Below are 23,962 nucleotides of genomic sequence, written 5' to 3'. Positions count from 1 at the left end.
CTTTTTCTTTTTTTTTATTTTTGACAGGCAGAGTGGACAGTGAGAGAGAGAGACAGAGAGAAAGGTCTTCCTTTTTCCGTTGGTTCACCCTCCAATGGCCGCCACGGCCAGCGCGCTGCGGCCAGCGCACCGCGCTGATCCAATGGCAGGAGCCAGGAGCCAGGTGCTTTTCCTGGTCTCCCATGGGGTGCAGGGCCCAAGCACCTGGGCCATCCTCCACTGCACTCCCTGGCCACAGCAGAGAGCTGGCCTGGAAGAGGGGCAACCGGGACAGAATCCGGCGCCCCGACCGGGACTAGAACCCGGTGTGCCGGCGCCGCAAGACGGAGGATTAGCCTAGTGAGCCGCGGCGCCGGCCAAAGGACTTTTCTTAATGGTAGAGCTCACAAGTAGGAAACAACTCAGGAAATTTTAATAAGGCTTCAACTTTGGAATTGTATCTAAATATTAAATATTCTTAGAGAGTGTATTAAAGATATTTTGTTAAATATTTTTAATGTTGGATTAACATGCAATATTTATACATTTTTATGTAGTATACAGCAGTACTTCAACAGCTATGCACAGAGCAAACTGATCACACCAGGCAATTAGCCTTTTCATTTCCTTATCTTTTGTATTTGGAGCCTATTAGTGCCTCTATTCCAGTTGTTTATACAGAATACAATAGGTCCATTCAACTGTGATTTTGTATCCATTCCCCAGCTCACCACTCCACTCATCCTCTAGTAGTCACCATTCTAAGTTCAGGTATCTATCGACTGATCTATAGTTATCATCTATCTCTATATAGACTTCCACATATGAAATAGAACACATGATATTTGTTTTTCCTGTGTTTGTCCTGTGTCTGGCTTATTTCACTTAGCACAATGTTCTTCAATTTTATGCATTTCATGCAAATGTTAGAATTTCATTTTCAGTGGCTGAATAATATTTTCTTTCTTTCTTTCTTTTCTTTTCTTTCTTTTTTTTTTTTTTTTTTTTGACAGGCAGAGTGGACAGTGAGAGAGAGAGACAGAGAGAAAGGTCTTCCTTTTTCCTTTGGTTCATCTTTCAGTGACCTCCGTGGCCGGCGCGCTGCGGCCTGCGCATCACGCTGATCCGAAGCCAGGAGCCAGGTGCTTCTCCTGGTCTCCCTTGCGGGTGCAGGGCCCAAGTGCTTGGGTCATCTTCCACTGCACTCCCTGGCCACAGCAGAAAGCTGGACTGGAAGAGGAGCAACCAGGACAGAATCCGGTGCCCTGACCGGGACTAGAACCCGGTGTGCCGGCGCCGCAGGCGGAGGATTAGCCTATTGAGCCACAGCGCCAGCCTGAATAATATTCTTGTGTGAGTGTTTGAGTAGGTGAGATGTTTTCTTTATCCATTCATTAATGGACTCCTTTACTGATTCCATACGGCAATTGTGAATGAGCATGAGTGTGGTAGCTCTTTCATATACGTATTTCACTTCCTGGGGAGACATACCCACAAGTGAATTAGCTGGATCATATGTTTAGTTTTTTGAGACGCCTCCATGTTGTTTCCTTAATGATTATGTTAACTTATGTTCTCAAAAAGAGTATACAAGGATTCCAGTTACTCCACATGCTTGCAGTACTTACCTCTTATCTTAAGAAAGAGAGAGAGAGAGAGAGAGAGAGAGAGAAAGGAAGAAAGGAAGGAAGGAAGGAAGGAAGGAAGGAAGGAAGGAAGGAAGGAAGGAAGGAAGGAAGGAAGGAAAAATAGAAGAGAAGAAAAGAGAAGGAAGGAAAGGGAGGGAAAAGGGGAAAAGGGGAGAGGAGGGGAGGGGAGGGGAGGCGAGGGGAGGGGAGGGGAGGGAAAAGAAAAAGGAAAAGAACTCTCAAGTGACCTAAACAGTAAGAATGAGGCCAGACTGGAATCAGGAGGCCAGAACTCAATCCACTTCTCCGTGGAGTGTTAGGTATCCCAAGCATTTGAAACACCACTGCTGCCTCCTAGGGTATGCATTATCAGGAAGCTGATATGGGGAACAGAACTGGGCCTCAAATCCAAGCACTAAGAACTGGGATGTGGGCATTCCAGGCAGAATCTTAACCAACATACCAAATGCCTGTCCCTCCCTTGAGTTTTTAATGATAATCATCCTAACTGGAATGAGATAGTATCTCATTGTGGTTTTGATTTGCATTTCCCTGATGGCTAGTTATACTGAGTATTTTCCCCCTGTATTTGTTGGCCATTTGTATTTCTTCTTTTGAGAAATACCTGTTCAGATCCATGACAAAAGATGTTTTCATTTATCACCAGCAAAGTCCATGTTTTCTGCTTTGTCCTCTTGTACTCTTGCAGTTACATGGTTTTTAAACTGTTTATCTGTGTCATCGCTGTTCTATATAATATCTTCCTCATTTCAACAAAACCTATTTGTCTAATTTTGACTACCACTAATGTATTAGAAGTATGTATTCCCAATAAAAGGATTAGTAACACTAAAGACTATTTGCAGAAATCACAGTTATCTTTCCATACCTTTGTTTTAAACAAAATAAGAAGCAATAGATATTGTATGCTTAGGATATATGCCAGGAAATTAAGTTAGAGTTGAAAAAGATAACTACCCAGGTGTAAATATTAGTTATTTAAATTTATTTCCTATCATTTTTCTTTAAAATTATGCTTTAAAGTGGGCTAATAATAAGTGTCTTTATTGTAATTCTGAAGGAAGTAATTTGAAAGCCTGTTCTTTATTTTTATTTGAATAGATTTATATGCATTTTGTCAAATAAAGAACTGCATTTTGGGAGGTTTTGCACTGCTGCAGAACATAGTTTAACTCAGTAAGTATTTCACAAAATAATTTTACAGAATTTTTTAAAAATACCGTTGAATCAAGGTCCCAATTCATCACAAACAATATTTATAGTTAAAGATGAAAAATATTACAATAAAGAATAAACACTGGGGCCTGTGCTGTGGGTAGTAGGCTAAGCCTCTTCCTGTGGGCGCCGGCATGCCAAATGTGTGCCATTCTGTGTCCTAGCTGCTCCTCTTCTCGTCCAGCTCTGCGCTATGGCCTAGAAAAGCAGTAGAAGATGGCCCAAGCACTTGGGCTCCTGCACCTGCGTGGGAAACCTGGAAGAAGATCCTGGCTCCTGGCTTCCTATCACCCCAGCTCTGGCCATTGCAGCCATTGGGGAGTGGGGAGTGAGCAGATGGAAGACCTTCCTCTCTATCTTTCCCTCTGTCTGTAACTTTAATTCTCAAATAAATAAAACCTTAAAAAAAATCATCACAGACATATATTGTATGTTTACTAAAAGAGGAAGACAGGAAGGCAGTGAGGGGAAGAGGTATTTCAAGAACTTCATACATAATTGATTAAATTAATAGCTTGGGTTTTTAAAGATACACCACTACCTCAGTTTCTGAAAAGATTTTTCTTTGGATTAAAAGGAAAAGTTAAGTTAAACAGCAATAAAATGAGCCATACTCAAACTGATAAATACAACATATCACAAAACATTACCTAATGCCAAATGCCAAAGACATTCACATTCACATAGGGAAAAAGTCAAAGTTATTACCTACCAACACTAAAATCTAATAATTATTCTGCAATGTCTATCTAATGCCAAAAAATAGCTAACATATATTTCCATTGGAAAAGAGAAATAAAAATTATAATTTTGTTATTTGATTGGTTAACTAGGAAACCTAAGATAAACAACTATAAGACTCTTTGATTTAACAAGAAAATTCAAAGTCAATGATAAAACACAAAATTTTATACTTTTGTTTTTCTTATTACAGTATTAATTAAAATTAAGACTGACTTCCACTCTCTTGCAAAGCATTGAGAAAACCCTTAAATACCAGGTGAAAAATGAAATAAAAGCAATATAAATACAGGTTAGAGTAAGCAAATTATTGTCAATAGTTGATTTTATCTTCATTAATAATGAAAAAAACACAAGTAAAAATAACATGGAAATTCCTTATTTTATTTTATTAAATTTCCAAATATTTGATAATTCTCAAGTAATAGAAAAGAAAAAAAAAACTCACTTTGTTAAGAAGACCTGGCACTACTTATTAAAAAGAAATCAAGGATATATCAAAGGTATGTATTAAATATTTTAAAATACTTACCCCACTTGATGAAGTTATACTTCCAGAAATGTGACCAAAAGAAATAATCAAAGATATGAACAAAATTGTATGTATATACCATTACCATTTGTACATCACAAATATCTGTGATGGGAGCAGATATTGAAAACAGTCAAAATAGGCTGGCACTGCCTGTGGCGCCGGCACACCCGATTCTAGTCCCGGTCGGGATGCCAGATTCTGTCCCGGTTGCTCCTCTTCCAGGCCAGCTCTCTGCTGTGGCCCAGGAGTGCAGTGGAAGATGGCCCAGGTCCTTGGGCCCTGCACCCGCATGGGAGACCAAGAGAAGCACCTGGTTCCTGGCTTCGGATCAGCGAGGTGCGCCGGCCGCAGTGGCCACTGGAGGGTGAACCAACCTCTCTGTCTCTCTCTCTCACTGTCCACTCTGCCTGTCAAAAAATAAAAAAAAGAAAATAGTCAAAATGCTCAACAGTACAGAAATAGTCTGTCAAATTCTACTTACATAAAAATTCATTTGTTTTCATGTATGTTTATGTATGTGTTCAAGTACAAATACACATTCATATGTGTATAACATATAATATTTATTTTAATTTTTATTATACATACAAAATACACAGAAAATGGAAGAATAAAGTAAGTCAAAAATTGCCTGTGCTTTTTAATAATTTCTATAACATGTATTGTCTTAATCAGAAAAGCAAAAAGGTTATTTAAATGAAAATTTTAAGTGGAGGTATTTATTGATTTTATAGCATGCTCACAATGTCATAAAGAAATCACTCTCCTTCCTGATTAGAAAAGTCAAGAATTGATAACTTTATAGAATTTATGAAAATAGTAGATAGATTTCTCTAGGTAACTGGAGACAAAGCCAGTATTACTGTGTTTTGATTTAGGAATTATTGTGCCACTTCAATTTTTCTCCCAATCAGAGTATTTAAATTATTGTATTATTTATTTAATATAAAATTTAGCAAGTTATTTGTCTATTATCTGCTATTTTCATTATTAAAATGAGATAAGATTTGGGTAATAAGCTTGTGCTCAATTAGCTCACCTCCTTTCTGCTGAAAAAGGAGCAAAAACTGCTACATCTAAAAAAAATATTTACTGATGAACAAAAAATTTTGGAGGTCTTATTCTCTTGTTTACCTTTTGACCTTTTGATCATACAATCAAATCAAAACTTGTTTTTAAGAAATTTAAAAAAAAATTGGGATCCCGACTAAATTGGCACTTAATATTGCTATATATCTGTAACACAATTTTATTTGAAGGTTTTCTTTTTTAAAAAATATAAACAACTATGCACTTTTCTAGCCATGAAATATGTACTACTTAATTTTTGGAGCAAATATTGCTCCAAAATAAACCTTTCAATAAACCTTTTAATATCCAAATTACTTGTCTTTTCCATTTGACCTTTCTACACATCAGTGGAATCAAACAGGAAAAATCAAAGGATCTCCACAACCCTAAGCTTAAAAGCATCAGAGAACAGATTTTATGCAAAATATTTCCCTGAGGCTAAAGGGTGAGGTCACACAACCTTTCTTTGGCTTCTTAAAAACTCTTAATTCTTTGCCTTGGCACTTTCTGACAAAACAGCAATCAGGCTGTGAGTGATACTACTCTACAGAGTGATAAATTGTAGCACAAGATAGTGCACATTTATGAAGTTAATGATAAATGATCCTTTTCTCTATTAATGCATTACTTTATTCACCATAATTATTGATTGCCTAAAAGCCATTCTTTGTGCTAAAGTACTTTAACCAAAGAGCCTTATTAGAAAGTTCATTAGTGACCTCATAAAATGACACACACAGGCAAAAGGAAAACAATTAAGAGTGTTAAGACACATAGCACAAACTTAACAATGATGTATACCACTGGAAATTTTTCATTAGAAATTACATTTTAACAACTAATACAAAGAGATATCTAAAGCTTGCACATACTGGGTTCTGTCCAAAATGGATTCCAACTCAGATTTCCTTCAGGGAATGATCAATCATACAGCAGGCATCAGAAAGTCAAAAAACAGTGTAATATGTAGAAATATATTCTCAGTAGAACTCAGAATAAGATACCCACATACAGAAATAATGAATCTGGAGGAAGAGAATGTGTTGTGTCCTTACATTATTCTTTACCTAGTAAAGCATAATATGCAAGGAACTATGAAAATCATTTGTGTTTATTCCATTTATATGTGTCCATAGAGAATTTTTTGGACTTGCTGATATTGAAGGAAAGAAATATGATAGCAGTTAGCCAGAGAAATGTTACATTCGATTGTTAAAACACAGAATTCGTCTTTACTGATATATGATTAGCAACATGTTCCAAATGGTTGTTAGAATCAGAAAAATTAGAGATAATGCAACTAGAACTCTCATGCCTAAAAAATACCTTATGATAGCAAACAACATGGCTTAGTCAACACAGTGAAACAAAAGTATTCCAAATTCTGCCTGCTGTAAATTTTCCATTAGGAACATGTTTATTAGAAAATGAAACAAATTCAATTAATTGTTTTCTGTGGAGGAAACTCTTACAATTTCATTCCATAGATAACATATACAATTAGCAGACTATAACTATTTTCTAAGAATTAATAATTTATTTGATACTTGAGTGTTTATCCCCGAGCTCTCTTTTATTGTTCTGTTAGTATACTTCAGACTTCTTGTCAGGCCATTCCTGGGAGATCTATTTTAAAGCTATTATGAGAAGGATCAGAAGGAAATACATTGTAGAAGGCACATGTTTAACAGTATCACAGGTCTGTAAAGAGGTAAAGTGGATTGATGAGTGCTTTAAAAAGGAGACTTGAAAAAATTACTAACACCGCTTATTTATGCAATGTTGCCCTTACTATTATTTGTTTATTCAACCACAAAAAATAATGACATCTAACACTACAGTAACTCTAAAGTTGTTACTTCCTTTTTAAAAACACTTGTTAGGGCCAGCGCTGTTGCATAGTGTGCTAAGCCTCCACTTGGCGGTGCCAGAATCCCATTTGGGTGCCTGTTCCTGTCCTGGCTGCTCCTCTTCCAATCCAGCTCTCAGTTAACGGTTTGGGAAAGCCGTGGAGGATGGCACAAGTGGAGATGACCAAGCTCCTGGCTCATAGCTTCAGATCAGTTCAGCTCCGGCCATTGCAGCCATTGCGGCCATCTGGGGAGTGAACCAAAGGATGGACTACCTTTCTTTCTGTCTTTTCCTCTGTCTGTAACTCTACCTCTCAAATAAAATAAATAAAAAATTTAAAATCACTTGTTATAAGTCAGTATTTAATCAATGATAAACACACTCTGAAATGTTCTCAAAAAAACTTACCATTCAGACTCAAGTTCTTTATTATTTTAACTATACATTTTAGAAGATAAGGAAAATCATTTCCTATTGGAAGCTGAGGATGAAAGCTAAACTCTCGGGGCCAGCGCTGTGGCACAGCAGGTTAAAGCTCTGGCCTGAAGCCTCGGCATCCTATATGGGTGCCGGTTCTAGTCCTGGCTGCTCTTCTTCCAATCCAGCTCTCTGCTATAGCCTGGGAAAGCAGTAGAAGATGGCCCAATCCTTGGGCCCCTGCACCCACATGGGAGACCTGGAAGAAGCTCCTGGCTCCTGCCTGCTAATCAGCCTAGCTCCAGCCATTGTAGCCATTTGGGGAGTGAGCCAGCGGATGGAAGACCTTTCTCTCTGCCTCTACTTCTCTCTGTAACTCTGTCTTTCAAATAAAAATAAAATAAATCTTTAAGAAAAAAGCTAAACTCTCAAATCTAACCTAAGATCTGGGTTCTAGGTTAGGAAAGTACCATACTGCTGGAGAGAAAACAATGACTAATTTCCAGCCAATGCTTTTTACAAATGGTAGGTCTACATATATGACATTACTCCCAAGACAAAACTAAATCTATTTTTCTTTCCTAATTCTGCACAAAGGCCTCAGGCTGCATATCCTGTTTTTATAGCTTTTCCCATTAATACTATATTTGATGAGAAGTACTGAATCTATTCTCTCCAGTGTAATGTGGTAGGCATATATAAAATCAATATAAGATATAAGATATGAGGGCACTGGGGGCATGGGAATAGGTGAACTCATACTCTGATTGGCTCCAGGCCTCATATATTATCTTCAAGCATACTTGATTGCAAATGTACATTCTCCTTTCTTCCTCTGCAAATTTCACAGGGAGTGTATCTATACATAGGAATTACATGTTTTCTCCCTGCGATTCAGTCAGTGGAAGGAGGAAAAAAAAGATGTTAATAAGTGATAATATATTATTTTAAAAATCAAGAGAAAATGCTACTCAGAGGAATTTCAGAAGATGCCCCTGGAGTGTGTGGCACTTACAGAGTGGTAAAGATCCATCATCATCTCTAATTTTAGGACCTCAGTCAATAATTTTATTTTATTATTCTCTTCATCCCTCTTCAAGCCTCTTCAATCATCCCAGTTTTATTTTCAGTGTTTTTCTTTGCACCAAAACCTTGCTGAAATAAAATGTGACTGTGGAATCATTATAAGATTTGTTGGCTGTGTGATGGTTAAGATTGTGTATGCATTTCCTTTATCTTCTTTATATCTTTATTCTCCTTCTAGGGGTGTAACATAAGACTAATATTATACTTCTTGTGGCAACAAATGCTTTTCTGTATGTAATAAAACCAGAAGCAAAGGGAATCACACAGCACTAAATTATTCTGAAATTTTGGTTTGAAAATAACACAGACGAGAAACTAATAGATGGCTACAATGTCTATAAGGTAAGTTGCTAACAATACTCATAGGTCATATTATTTTCATTTGTAAAGATAATAATAATTCAAGCAAAGTAACTACTGTGCCCCCAAAATATGATACCTAACAAATAGAATCAATTGACTTAGGAAATAAAGAGATATTTAAAATTCTTAAATTGCTTATAGCTAAGAGAAATTTAGGAAAAATAAAAATAGAGGATCTCAAACTTTAGCGTGCACAGAAATCATTTAAGAAACATGCAGCTTCCAAATATGTCACCATCAAATATTCTAATTTAATAGATATGGGCAGAATTTTGCTTTTTAAAATTTTTTAAAATTTAAAAAAAATGTATTTATTTGAAAGGCAGGGCTTTAGACAGAGTGAAAGACAGAGGTGAGGGGGGGAACTTCCATCCTCTGAGTCACTCCTCAAACAGCTGGAATGGCCAGAGCTGGACCAGGCCAAAGTCAAGAACCAGGAATTCCAGCCATGAAATGCCACATGGGTGGCGGGTACCTAAACCCTTAGGCCATCATGCCCTGCTTTACCTTGTGTATTAGCAGGGAGTTGGACTGTTTACAGCAGTTGGGACTCGAACTGGTGCTCTGATGTGGGATGCTGGAGTTATACGTGGCAGCTTAACCTACAGTGCCACAATGCCAGCCCTGGGATCTGTCTTTTAGCAAATATTCTCAATGATTCAGACTCCTAGAGTCTATTTGAGAAGCACCTATGCAAAAGCATCCTTCAAGGACTCTTGACTCTAGGTCTAGCATTGTTTCTGATATACTGCAACATCTTTGGCTTCTATGGAATTTTGAAAATCCATTTTAATTGAGAAGCTATTAAAACTGATACTTAAATTGAACATATTAAAACTCCAAAGTGTTCATTGAGTTTTAACCATGAATTACAGAAATTAGCAACTTGTAATGTTATCATTTCTCCCTGGGAGCACTTGATTTTGCCTTCTTTGCTATACAGCAATCAATCTGTCTATTTCCATGTTACTGTGGTTCTAGCTTCAGAGAGGAATGATCAAAATCTGTTTGGTGGTTTCTGATCAAAGATATAGCCAGACTCAAAACATGAATTCTTATTACAATAGACAGTAAAACTCAACAAATTCCAGTTACAATAGCTACAGTATTATTCACATAATAAAGTAATAATAAATAAATCATAATGATAAATTATAACGATTCAGTAACAAGCGATAGAAAGTAAATAAAAATAGCTCAAACTAGATAAATGCTTGTGCTCACATGAGTGCTCCATAGGACCTAGATCTCTCCCAGCTCAATGCCCCATAATGCTGAAGGTATAATCCTCAACTTCCTGGTCCAGCTGATTTCCAGGCAACAAGATGGCAGATGACACAAAAAAAAAAAAAAAGAAAAAGAGGGCCAAGCATATGTCATCTGTCTCTGAAAAGTGTGTTAGTTATCTATTGCCACGTAGAAAATTGCTACAAATTTAGCAACCTAAGCAACAGAAGTTTACTATCTCACAGTTTCCATGGGTCAGGAGTAGAAGTGTACTTAGCTGGTTCCTCTGCTTAGGGTTTCATGATGTTGTCAAGATGTGGGTTGGGCTGCATTCTCATCTGGGGACTCAAATGGGAAAGAATGAATTTCCAAGACGACTGCAATTTAGCAGAATGATTTTCCTATGTCTCTAGGACTGAGGTTTCCAGATTCTGGCTGGCTTTTGGATGGAGACTTCCTTCATATTCTAGAGACATAGTTCCTAAGGACTGTCCACAGTTCCTAAGGATGACCAATAGTTTCTTAAGGCCTACATGAACTTCCCCAATGCGGCCACTTTAGTAAGCCAGAAAGGAGAGCTTCTAGATTTAGTTTGCTAGTAAAATAGAATCTTACATAGTCTAACATAATTAAACCCCTGCCTTTGCCATATTCTATTGGTCAAAACAAAAAAGAAATCAGATGTCCTGTGCACCCTCCAGGGGAAGAGTATTTGACCAGTGTCTAAACGCTAAGGTCTAACACTAAGGAACATGGGAGTTTCTCCAATATCTATGCACCACAGGAATTCTCCATCTTGTTGTCTATTGGCTAGAACTGAGCCACAGTGCCTTAGAAAAAAGTAGGCTGTTTTACAGAACAGCTATGTATTCTGCAATAAATACTATTATGGTGAAAGAAGAAGAGACTGAATATCAGAAGACAATGAGCAGACTGTCTTCCAATTAGGAACCTTCCAATGAGAACTTTTACAGCAATTAAATGAGATGAGGAACATGGTAGCATCTGGCATAGATTACAAAGTGGTCAAATGATGTTGTATTCTATAATTACATCTACTAAATTTATTATTCATAATTAACCAATATAGAATTCACTTTTACATTAAGATTTAAGTCTCAAGTAGTCAATTCAACTTAATATTACTAATTATTTCTGTTCTGTCAGACATGACAAACATGAAAACCCCACCTTTAAAAAATGTTGTGTGTCCTATACAATGTTTTGCAAATTTCATAGCACTTTCATAGATATTTTATTCTCAATTCAACCCTACAATGGGTCCATTGTTCTCATTTACTAGGTGAAGTTAAGTAAACAGTCTGCAGCTAATTGCAAAGTGGCCCAGCCAGAGGTTGGAACCAGGTTGCCTTCCATTACACTATAATATCCAAATTCAATAACGTGTTTTCATTGAATATATATGTATACTGTGAGTATATTAAGTATATTGAGCTTTTGAACAAATATTAAATGATGTTCAGGTCTGAGAAATGTGGAAATATACAGATAATTATTTAATTTTGTTTGTTTTCTCTGCCTTACTCTCTCCTTTTCTCTCTCTTTTTGTCTGTTTCCTTTACCTGATAGAGCTCCAACCAAAAGGAGTGATGAAAAGAAACAAAAAGAAAGAGAGAGAGAGAAAGAAAAGAAAGGAGAGGGAAGGCAGACCAGTAGGAGGTTGCTAAAGGATGAAGAGTCTTTAACATTTGAATAAGTGGCTTGAAGAGAATTTTTAAATGAAAGAAAATGATTAGGTAATAGTGAATCCAACTCTCTGGAATACAATTATATTGGTTGCAACCAATTATATTGGTTGCAATTATATTTGGTTGCAAACACAGATACTAAGTTGTTGCTAGAATGTTGAAATTAAACTCTGTCATGTATATTCTCTACCCATCATTCTCTATTACCCTAAACCTTTTGTGGTTGTGATTTTTATCTGGCAGAACAAAAGAAAAAAATTAGACTAGATTTGATTCATTGAAAGTTAGTCTCACAATAAGTGTCTCTAACCCCTTAACATCTCAAAGACCCCTCATACTCTCATCCTCTCCCAGCCTAAATCAAGTAGCCTGCTACTTACTTGCATTATCCAGTAGTTTTCATTGTGGCACTTACAATAGTAATGTGTTTTAACTCATGCTGAAATTAAATCAACCATGAAATGATAGCTGTTTATAATAACATGAAAATCATGTTAAGGACTTCTGTGTAGCTTGGTAACTCAGCACTGTATTTCTGTAGCACATTACAAGCATATTTACAGAAACTACATACATACTGAGAGCATTCAAAAAGTTCAAGGAATATGTAGATTACAAAAAAACTGTGCACAGATTTCAAAAATGGTTTGCACCAAAATAAACATGTTTTGATTCTTTTTTCATGAGTTTTTTGAAGTAACATCATATTTACTGATATGAAAGTATTCATAAAGCCGCACAGTATTATGAAATGACCCTGTGTGGAATAAAATTCTGACTTTCATCTATTTTTCTTGTCTTTCTTTTCCTCCAACCCACACACCATCCACCTCAAAAGTCATCATTAGTGTTTTTAGACTTGAGAACATTATTGACACTTGCTAAGCCTGGTTTTCTACTTCTACCCAATTATGATAATATACACTTCATTGTGCTCTTGTACAAACCAAATAATACAACACGTACAAAGCTACAAAATATGATGAGTGTTTATTGTGTTATATCTATCATCTCTGTTGCTATTATTGTATAGAAGTTCATTATTACTATTTGTCAAAATGGTTTTTAGTGAAAATTCTAAAAAAAAAAAAAAAAAAAAAAAAAAAGACAAACCAGAGATGAGTACACACATAAAATTACCAAGACTTACATCAAGGAATGCTAATACATGGTTTATTATTAAAAGTAATACAATTTAAATCAATACGGATCTTCTCGCTTCCTCTGGCTTAAATCCTATAGTATACAGAAAGTAATAGGTTTCTGTATTGAATTATAGTTAAGTTCTTTTCACAATGCCAGAAAACTGTTGCCTTCCAGAGTTCTCAGCTTAAATAGGAAGTAATTCTGTTATGACCCCAAGCCCTTAAACTCAATTGAAATTTTTTCTTTTTCTGCAAATACAAAACTATTATGAGTTTTAAAATTGTAGTTGGTTTGTGCTAACCTCATACCCATTCCCTGATCAACAAGAGATTTAAGTTCTAAATGCACAGTTTATATATAATATCATAGTCAAAAACTGCAAAGAGAAACTTTCCACAATTGATTCCTAAATAAATTTTACCTAGGGCTTATGGAAAATAAAATCTCAAGAATAAAATCCATTTGTCCAATCAATTCTTATTTATCTTTTCTATGGGTTTGAGCTATAATTCTGTGAAAGGAAAATAAAATGATCTTGGATCTCAATGATTAAAGTGACATTTTGGAGAAAAATATTTTGAATTTGACCATTAGCTCCTGCAATTTCATTTCATTTATGTCATCTGTGTTTGATTTTATGTGAGTTGTAAGAGAAATGAGAACAAAACATCTGCTACCTTTTCTCCCAGAATGCAAAAGATGCTGAACAAGACAAATTTAGTGCTGGGTGAACAGGGTTTCCATTGTCTATTTCTACCATTCCTACTGAGGGCACTTGATCCCATTTGAGGGAGAAAAAACATATGCATATATTAAATTTTCACTTTATTTTGTACTCACAGTTCTCCTACTCAAATGTTTGGTTGGAGAATTCATCAAAAAGCCTCATGTGTGAGAACACAGGCTTTATCAGTCCATAATATCAGGGCATCTTAATTTTCCCTGTTGTTTCTGTGTTTTCTAACAACTTCTCATATCACAATTTCAAACACATACTTTCACAGGAGCAAGACAAAATTAATTCATATAACCTCCACGTGTTGAATATTTATTATTTTCTTCAACCTCTTGAAATCCTAGGATCAGATATAAAGGAGAAACATACTAAGATAGTAGGGAAAATATTATGGAGTCTTTAGGAAGCCCCTCTATAGACAAATTGAGAGAGAAATCATCCATTTTACTCTCATAATGAATCTCTCTTGCACTATATGGCATGGGGCCAAGCTATAAAATGATGTTTTAATGTTGCAAGCTAGATCAAAGAAACACCTTAATGATGTTCAGTCTTGCCTGAATATTAAGAGATAACTTTGACAATTCACACAATATGTTCTACAATCTGATGATTGCTTGCATTTCCCCTTTCAGATGGAACAAAACAACATCTATTTTAATAGTTTATGCTAAACCTATAGATAGGAAAGTGTTTTTACTGCCAAATAGTCATCACCCAAGGCTTATAATTAACTACAAACCTTATGATCAGTACATAAAAATTTAAACTAATCTCACATAGGGAAAAAGCTATTTTTGAGGATAACAAATTTTAAAATTAAGAAGAAATTGGACCAATGAATGCGTAGAGAGGCATTTCTATAGCTAAGAATTGTCTTTGTAAAAAAATAAGACAGTAAAATAACATGATTTGCTTCTGCAGGGATAGTGTGAAACCTATTATACTAAGAAAATAATTTTTTTCTCTTCTTTAGTGTGTTTTGTTTTTTAAATTCTTTAAAGATTATTTATTTGAAAGTCAGAGTTACACAGATGGAAAGAGAGATGGTCCATCTCTTGGTTCACTCTGCAGAAGGCCCCAACAGCTGGAGCTTGGGCCAGAAAGGAGCCAAGAGTTTCTTCCAAGTCTCCCACGTGGGTGGCAGGGGCCCAAGGACTTGGGCCATATTCCACTCCTTTTCTCAGGTCATTAGCAAGGAGCTGGTTCAGATGTGAAGCAGCCAGGACTTGAACCAGTGCCCATATACTATGCCGGCATCACTGGAGGCAGCTTTATCCACTATGCCACAACACCAGTCCCCTTTAGTGTGTTTTAAATGGTCATTGATGTGCCAAATCCTCAAGGAGGTAAGAGTGCAGGATCTCTTATCCTACTTCCAAATCTTCCTATTTTCTACCATGTAAAAGATTTTATATATATTTGTATTATATATTTTATCATTTAAATTTGATAGTTGTAGAATTATATAGAAATATAAACACAACAAATATAACATATAACTTTATAGTTATATAAGCATTTAAATATTTTATCATATATAGTGTATTTATATATTTATATTTTATATAAGCCATTTTCTATGATGGCTTACATCAATAATTATATAAAAACAATTAAAACATCATGTTTACCATATACTTATTATAATTAAAACAGAATTAGTTTCAGAATCCAAATAATTTATATTGCAATAAATGTTCATTGTTATAGCCTCCTAAAAAGTCACAATTTGTGTTCTCAAGAATGCGCTGATCCAGGGCTCTCCAAATTTATTCTCAGAGAAGCAGCATCTGTATCACCAGGGCACTTGTTCAAATGCAAACTCTCAGGCCCTATCCTTGATCTACTGAATTAGAACCTCTTGAGGATGGTGCCCAAAGCTATGGTTTAAGATTTCCTCCAAGTTATACTGATGCAAACTATAGTTTGAGGATCACTGTTCCAGTGTAGTCTATTAAGCTTTACATTGGTGTTTCATAACGTAAGATGAGACCACTGTACTGCTAATTCAACTTTGTTTTTCACACGCAGTATTTCCAAGGACACCTAGAAGCTGGTAAAATGCATCTTTCTGTGCCTTTAGAGTGGCCTGATTCCCCTTTCATTTACCTTCCTCTAAACTCTTCATTTTTTTCAGATTTGGGTTTTGATCGATATTCACTTAACACTTCTTAAAACAATAAAAAATGACAGACTATATTTCCTTGGGCTGAGTTAGAAGTTGCTAGCTAGAATATGACTTCTGTTCAATCTTCACCACATTACCATTATCTTAGCTTAAGAGTGTTATCTATTGTTAAGTCCATGTTGAAGATTTTTAAAAGTTCCTTTATGTTCAGTGAAGAAGTGGGGGGGGGGGCATTTGAGGGAGAAAGACAGAGAAAGCCCATTAGCTGGTTCACTCCCCAAATACTAGGAAGCTGGAAACTTAATGCAGGTCTCCCAAGTGAATAACTTGACCCAATCACCTGAGCCATTTCCTACTGTCTCTTAGGGTGCGTATTAGCAGGTAGCTGGATTCTGGAGCAGAGCTGGGACACAAACCCAGGCACTATGATATGTAGGGATGCCAAGCAGTGTCATTCAATTGCTGCACCGAATACCTGCCTCCAAACTGAAGATTTTTAAAGAAATTAGAAATACACTTATTAGCTGTTTCAGATAAAAATTACTCAAGTGCTTTTTATAAATATTTGCATTTTAAAACATCATAATATAAAAATATATGGCTTTTTTTTTTTTTTGACAGGCTGAGTTAGACAGCGAGAGAGAGACAGAGAGAAAGGTCTTCCTTCCATTGGTTCATCCCCCAACTGGCCGCTATGGCCGGCACACTGTGCTGACCCGAAGCCAGGTGCTTCCTCCTGGTCTCCCATGCAGGTGCAGGGCCCAAGTACTTGGGCCATCCTCCACTGCCTTCCCAGGCCACAGCAGAGAGCTGGACTGGAAGAGGAGCAACCGGAAATATATGGCTTTAAGCATTGAAAAATAGAATTCTACAAATTGAAAGGAGTTTCTCAAAATTCTTTTATATATATTTTTTTTGACAGGCAGAGTGGACAGTGAGAAAGAGTGACAGAGAGAAAGGTCTTCCTTTTCTGTTGGTTCACCCTCCAATGGCTGCCGCAGCCGGCACGCTGTGCTGATCCGATGGCAGGAGCCAGGTACTTATCCTGGTCTCCCTTGCGGGTGCAGGGCCCAAGCACTTGGGCCATCCTCCACTGCACTCCCTGGCCACAGCAGAGAGCTGGCCTGGAAGAGGGGCAACCGGGACAGAATCCGGCGCCCTGACCGGGACTAGAACCCTGTGTGCCGGCGCTGCAAGGCGGAGGATTAGCCTAGTGAGCCGCGGCGCCGGCCTCAAAATTCTTTTATAATCAGCACCCTACAGTTAGTAGCATGCAGATGAAGACCAAAAATCAAACATTACAAGTCATTTTTAACTTACATGAAGCATAAATTATTAAATCCCTACATCATCATAAGTTATTATTCAATGCCTTTAATTAGAGTGACTAAATATAAGAATTCAATATACTTAGCAGTTTTGCTCTTTTTTCTTCCTTTTAGTTATTTCTGTGGACATTTAATTTATAAGCAGATACTTCTTTTTGTATTTGAAATTTGGATTCCTGAAAAAATATTTCATATTGCAAAGGAATGTAAATTAGTATAGCCATTGTGGGATATAGTATGGGAGGTCCTCAAGAAAGTAAAAACAGAAGCATCATAAGATCTGGCAATCCGGCCGGCTCCGGAAACAGTATGGGAGGTCCTCAAGAAACTAAAAACAGAAGCATCATAAGATCTGGCAATCTGGCCGGCGCCGCGGCTCAATAGGCTAATCCTCCGCTTTGCGGTGCCGGCACAGCGGGTTCTAGTCCCGGTCGGGGTGCCGGATTCTGTCCCAGTTGCCCCTCTTCCAGGCCAGCTCTCTGCTGTGGCCAGGGAGTGCAGTGGAGGATGGCCCAAGTGCTTGGGTCCTGTACCCACAATGGGAGACCAGGATAAGCACCTGGCTCCTGGCTTTGGATCAGCGCGGTGCGCCAGCTGCAGCGTGCCAGCCGCAGTGCTCCGGCCGCGGCGGCCATTGGAGGGTAAACCAATGGCAAAGGAAGACCTTTCTCTCTGTCTCTCTCTCTCACTGTCCACTCTGCCTGTAAAAAAAAAAAAAAAAGATCTGGCACTCCCACTACTAGGTATACATCCAAAGGAAATGAAATCAGTCTGTCATTTGCATCTTATGGCAGTACAGTCTGTATTTGCATTTTATGGCAGCACTAACTACTACAGTCAAGAAATGAAAACAAGCTAAGTGTCCATCCACTGGCGAATGGATAAAATATGGTACATACACATAATGGACTCCTGCTCAGCTATAACAGAATGAAATCTTGCCATTAGCAACAATGTGAGTAGAACAAGAGGCTGCTGTGTTCACTGAAAGAAGTCAAGCACTGAAAGACAAGTAGCACATGATCTCAGTCAGATGCCAAATCTAAAGTAAAAGGTAGAGGCCGGGGCTGTGGCACTACACTTTGGACTGCCTACAGTGTTGGCATCCCATGTGGGCAGCAGTTTGAGTCCCAGCTGTTCCACTTCCAATCCAGCTCCCTGCTCCTGGGAAAGCAGCAGAGGATAGCTCAAGTGCTTAGGCTCCAACTGCAAATGTGGGAGACCCAGATGAAGTTCCTTGCTCCACCAGGGCCTGGTCTCAGCTGTTGTGGCCATTTGGGGAGTGAATCAGAGAATAGAAGATCTCTGTCTCTCTGTAACTCTGTCTTTCAAATACCTAAATCTTTTAAGAAAACAAATAATAAATGATCTCATAAAATTTAAAAGTATAATAGTAGTTACCAGAGGTTAGGGAGGGAAGGGGAGAGGATGGAGTGGGAAAAAGTTAATTAATGGGTACTATGTTATAGCTAGATAGGGTAAGAGGTTCTAGGGTTCTATCAAATAGGGTGACTACAGATCATGTTAATGCACTGTGCATTTTGCTATTAAAAAACAGAGATATGATTTTAGATATTTTCATCATAAGGAAATGTTAAATGTTTGAACAGATAAATATATACACCCTAATTTGACATTATACAATGTCTACGGGTGTGGGGAGCAACCCGGACTGGACTGAGTTACTGGAATTAAGACTTATTCTATGTATCTGCTCTCCCACAATATGGCGCTGGGAGAGGAGAAAACAGCTTCTACGCAGCTGCCTCTTGCCAACTTGAGTGATGACCTCCAGGAGCTGATCCTGCTCCTGATTGGAGGAGAGCAGTGTACTCGGCGTGTGGGCAGCCGAGTTGGGATTGGCGGAGGAGGACTATAAAGGAGGAGAGAGACAACATGCACCAGGAACATCTAAGGGGAACATCTATCTGAAGGAACACCTGAGCAGCCCCCGAGAGAGCCGGCCGGCGGTGTGCCGCTCCCCCGCGGAAGTGGGGAATGTGGCAGGGGGAACCGCCCTTCCACGGAGGTGGAAGGGATGGTAGCCAACCTGGGAAGGACCAGCAGCTAACCCGGGAAGGGCCGAGCAGACGAAAGAACAACGCAGGGTCCTGTGTCGTTCCTCCACGAAGACGGGGAGCGACATACGGGTACCAAAATATCACGTAATACCCCAGAAATATGTATAACTTACATATGCTTGTTAAAATATGTATTTCATATTGTCTAAGGGATTCGCAGAAGTGGACAAAAGCCTGAGCCTCTTCCATTTTTTAAGGCCCTCAGTATTTATGTAAATAGTGGTAATAGAAATGCGCAGGCTGGAAAGCCCTTTAAGGGACTTGGCCAAGAGCTGCATTTGAGTCTGATGCTATTTGCACCACGTTCTTAGTGCAGTTTACTTGTACAGTCTAGTCTTCACAGACTTCTGGAGCTCCTAATTCAAGTCACACTGGAAATCATGAATGTCTTTCCAATAATTCAGGGATTTCTAAGGTCTTTCCATACTCAAGGGAAAAAAAAGCCTCATCAGAATCAGTGGTTAACCAGGAGGCAACAAAACCAAAAAGCACAGTGAATACAAGTCTTCATGTTAGTTTCAACATAGGTTTACAACCAGAAGGATCCAGGGGATAGCTTTGGCTCACCAACCTAACTTTCTAATCATTTATTTCAGTGATGGCTAACAGGTCAGAATATCTTCCCAGGTTCTGGTGTATGTGTGTTTGCCATGAGGAAAATCTTTAAAAAAGTGTACAGGAGAGTATGTTGGGGGTGGGACTGGGACATGGGGAGTGGTATTTCTAGGACTAATATACTGAAACTGATTCAACCTCTCGTTGAATACTGAGTGATTTCAATGGCATGGTTAGTCAAATTCATGATCTTTTGAAGCTTCGCAGATAGGTTGGAGCATTTTATTACGTATTTTACTGTTTAATGTCAACGTGGGCCTTTTAATTTGTAAACTATGGAAATGACTGTGGGACTGTGGAAAAATTTACCTATTTACGTTAAGTTTTAAAAGTCCACTTCTTAGCATGTGTGTTGTGTCCAGCCTGTGGTTGTCTTAACTAATAAATGTGGTTTTTTTAAAATAAAAAAAAAAAAAAAAAAAAAGAAATGCGCAGGGTGGTTACAAAAAAACTATGGATTGTTCCAAAACTTTAAGCTGAACCTATTTAGCTCATCAAGAAATGTTGCATTAGTTCATTTAGAGATGACTAAATTTGAGTTGCTTCACAATTATGAGGCCTTGTACTAGTAGGCCTTCTCCATCTCTACTTGGACATTGCTGCAATTCATTGTTGTCTCTAACTAGTGTTACACTCCATTGGAATATCTCTCTGCGGGGAGGAAAAACTGTTCCCTAGCTTTCATGTCCCTGGAATGGGGAAATAATACAGCAAAAGAGAGCTACAGAGGGCAATGATCATACACTTAGGTATGATTCTTCCTTACCACCTGATAGGTAAGAAGCCCAAGTACGGCTTTTGTAGGCTTCCAGAAGGAAAGAAATATAGGCAACATGTCAATGTGTTACTAAACTGGCATAAATGTTTCAGGCTTAACACTTCCAGACCAGAACTTTAAGATTCTACTATGTCATGGTAAAGGATGGCATAACTCTGTGATGTCTATATTTGCAGATAGATAGTTGGAGGTAGCAGCAGCTGGCCAAGGCAGAATCTTTCTCCCAAAGCAATGAGAAATTTGATCATGTCTCTGGTCCATTCTAACCGAAGAAAACCAAAAAATACAGTCATGAAAACATCAAATACCTTATTCAGTAGAAAAGGTTTTCTAATTTGTTTGGGCCCAGAAAAAAAAAATTTTAAAAGAAGAAAAAGTGAATGCCATTTCTGCACCTGTCAACATACTCTGAACCATTCAAGAATTCCTGGATTTACCGATCTAGTCAGTTCTCTGAACTCTTGTAGAAGACCCTAATCTCCTACCCTTTTATCAACATAGTGTGAGCAACTGAAGAGCAGGGAAATCCTGGTCTTCGTTTTCTTTTCAGCATTATTTAATTTCCAAAGCCATTTAACAGGTGCTTTTTTTTTTTTATGAATAACATGAAGAATGCATGATGCTAGGAAGACAAAGGCTCTCTGGGGTAAGATGTACATAACAAACATGCAGGGTCTTAAAGTTCCTGAAAGGTCCAAGAGAGCTATGGGAGATTCCAACTTAAAAAAAAAATAAATTAGTCTAATACGTGCCATCTGGCTGAAAAGTCTGCTATTCTGACATTTCTGTAAGCATCTAGAAGGAGTAACCCGGTATAGTCACTTTTGTAAACCCTGTTACATGGAGCAAGAGGAATAAAAACTTTGTGTCTTCTTAAATTCCAATGAACTCTTAGAGGAAACTAGGCACTAACTGAAGGTCTTTCTATACATTTCCAATCGCCTTCATACAGTTAATAAAGGACCAAAACCTTTACATTCTGTATCGCTTGGGTTTCTTTTGGTTCCAATTAGTCCACTTCTTAATGGAAGCAAAAACCAAACCAAAACCAAGTCCCAGGACGATCCTCTTTGTCTTGGGCCAGTTATCTGGAGGATAGAATGCTACCGCTGGCTGGATCTGAATGGCAGCCACCCAGTGTGTCTGAAGCAAGTGGGCTGAAGGCTGGGGTGGTAGCTGGGACCTCCAAATAAACACGGGTGTAGTTTCCCAAGCAGGAGTGTGTGCTGGGACACTGCAAGATAGCATTCGTAGACTCCACTTGTTAAAACGCTCACCTATGTTGTGGTGGTGGCCCCCAGAGAGACTGTCTCAGAAACCCAGTCGTTCCTCAGGGAACTATCATGTCGCACCCTGAATCCCAAGCCGCGTTTCCATTTGCTGGCCTCCCGCTTGTCTTCAGGGGCTGAGAACCAGACGGCCTTTCTGTAAGCGGGCAACAGGGAGAACTCTCGTTTTACAGCTCGCAGCCGCCTGCCCTCCGCGGGGCCAAAGGCAGGGGCGCGACCAGACCGGACCACGCCGGGGCGCCCCACCTTCCCAGCGCCGCCTCAGGCACTCGCGCCCGTTTCCCGGGCTGCAAGCCCGGCTGCTCCTTGGCCGCCGCCGTCAACCCGTCCACAGGGCGATCGGAACCGCAGACTGGGGAGCGACCCCCGGGGCCTCCTCCTCCGGGTCGGGCGAGCTGGACGCGCGGAGCCGACCAGGGTGGGAGGCGAGCGGATGGAGGCGGCTCCCGTCCCTCATCCCCGCCTCCGCCCCTTCCCCGGGCGGGCACGCGCGGCCCGGGAGCGGGGAGGCGGCGTGAGGGCGGCGGCGGCAGCGGCGGCGGCGCAGCCGGGCGGGTCCCCGGTTCGCGTCCGAGCTAGCACAGGAGGTTCCCGCACACACGCGGCGCTCGCCCCGCAGCCGCTTCCCTCAGAGCACCGCCCACGCGGTCGGCGCAGCCCGTGTTGCCGGCCGGTTGGGCCCGCGGGGACCCCAGGCGCAGGAGGGGACAGACGACTGCCACCCGGACGCCGCCGAGCGCCGCAAAACAGCCGGGCCACCGCGGAAAACTGCTGCGGTCTTGGCCCCGAGGGTAGGAGGATGCGGGCGAACAGCTGCAGCCCGAGGTAATCACGATGGGTGACGGTGGGGGCCGGTCCTCGCCCAGAAACCCGACCCAGGCTACTTGAAATGCGCACTCCGGCGGTTGCTCACCGCGATCAGGACAAGTTTCTGGAGGCTTGAAATGAAGGGGTACTGAAATCGGCACTTGTTTTTATTTATTCAGCTTCATTTCTACTGTTTAAATAAGTTTATTTAGACAATGAAAAAAAATAGCCTCTTGGGTGACTGTGGGTTTGTAAATATAATCGTAAAAGTTTTCGTTCTGGGATTGTTTGCTTGTGCATCTTTATTAACCTGTTAAGTCGTTGGCTTGTCAGAAAATTGACGTTTAAAAATATTCTTTGAGGAGCATTACAAGTTCGCCGTGGCGTTCGGGCGTCGTGTTATTTATTGGCTTCGTTAGCATCTGTCTTCCCGAAGTGGTACCAAAGCCGGTCCCTTGGCGAAGGGCCTTGCATGTGACACTCTTGCCCTCTAGTGCCTCAGCAGCTCGGTAGCAGTCTGATGGCTAATATTAATAAGATGTTACATAACGCCAGGGTGCTGGGCCAGCTCTGGTGTTGCTGGCACTTGTGAAGCCAAGAAGCTTGAGCTGATGGTAGCCGGTGCTGCTGTTTCAGCTTCTATCTATTCAAAGTTTGTCAAGCCATTTTCAGCCCTCTGAACTTTAATTCCAGGTAAGTGTATCCATTTAATTTACACTGGATGTTAATGACCCACTGATAAATGTAGGGGCTTTTAGCAAGAAATACTTTGTTTTCAACTAATCTAAGTATTTCAGGATTGAACAGGTGCCTCCTTTTATTCTTAAGAAATAGAGCATTTGGATCAAATTAAATGAAACAAAAGACTGTCTTATCATTCAGGGTAATTTTAAAGCTTCTTTTTTTTAAGATTGAAATATTAAGGAGGTGTCTCCTGATAGTTGTTTAAGATCTGCACCACCAACTTTTAATTACTCTGCAGTAGGTTTATCAAACAGACCATATGTCTGTTGCCCTAGTAGAATTTTTAAGTAACGTCAGAGATTTAAATTTTAACACCTACCTGTCTATACAACCATGAACCTCAACAAAGCTTTCTTTGGATGTAATTCATTTTATAAATTCTATTTAATATTGTACAATTAATAAAGTTTAATGTAGCTCTAAAGAAATAATCTGAGTGTTAAATGCAGAAGCTTTAAATGAAA

At 39.2% G+C, this 23,962-nt stretch overlaps 1 protein-coding gene across 4 annotated transcripts in view; it reads left to right on the top strand.

The window, feature by feature from the left end:
- The first annotated feature begins 22,834 nt into the window (after positions 1 to 22,834).
- LOC100350425 (bifunctional heparan sulfate N-deacetylase/N-sulfotransferase 3) overlaps positions 22,835 to 23,962 on the top strand; it is a 186,207-nt gene continuing 185,079 nt past the window's right edge. The window contains exon 1 of one of the 4 annotated variants that reach the window (XM_089302883.1): positions 22,835 to 23,447. The gene's annotated coding sequence lies outside the window, so the exon portion shown is untranslated. The remainder of the gene's footprint in view (positions 23,448 to 23,962) is intronic. The other 3 variants (XM_089302882.1, XM_051820058.3, XM_051820057.3) reach the window with 3 other exon arrangements.

Source organism: Oryctolagus cuniculus, chromosome 8, assembly GCF_051225735.1.
Source record: "Oryctolagus cuniculus isolate XC-2025 breed Fujian yellow rabbit chromosome 8, ASM5122573v1, whole genome shotgun sequence".
In the NCBI taxonomy this organism is placed as follows: Eukaryota; Metazoa; Chordata; class Mammalia; order Lagomorpha; family Leporidae; genus Oryctolagus; species Oryctolagus cuniculus.
This window is presented reverse-complemented; position numbering and strand designations above follow the sequence as displayed.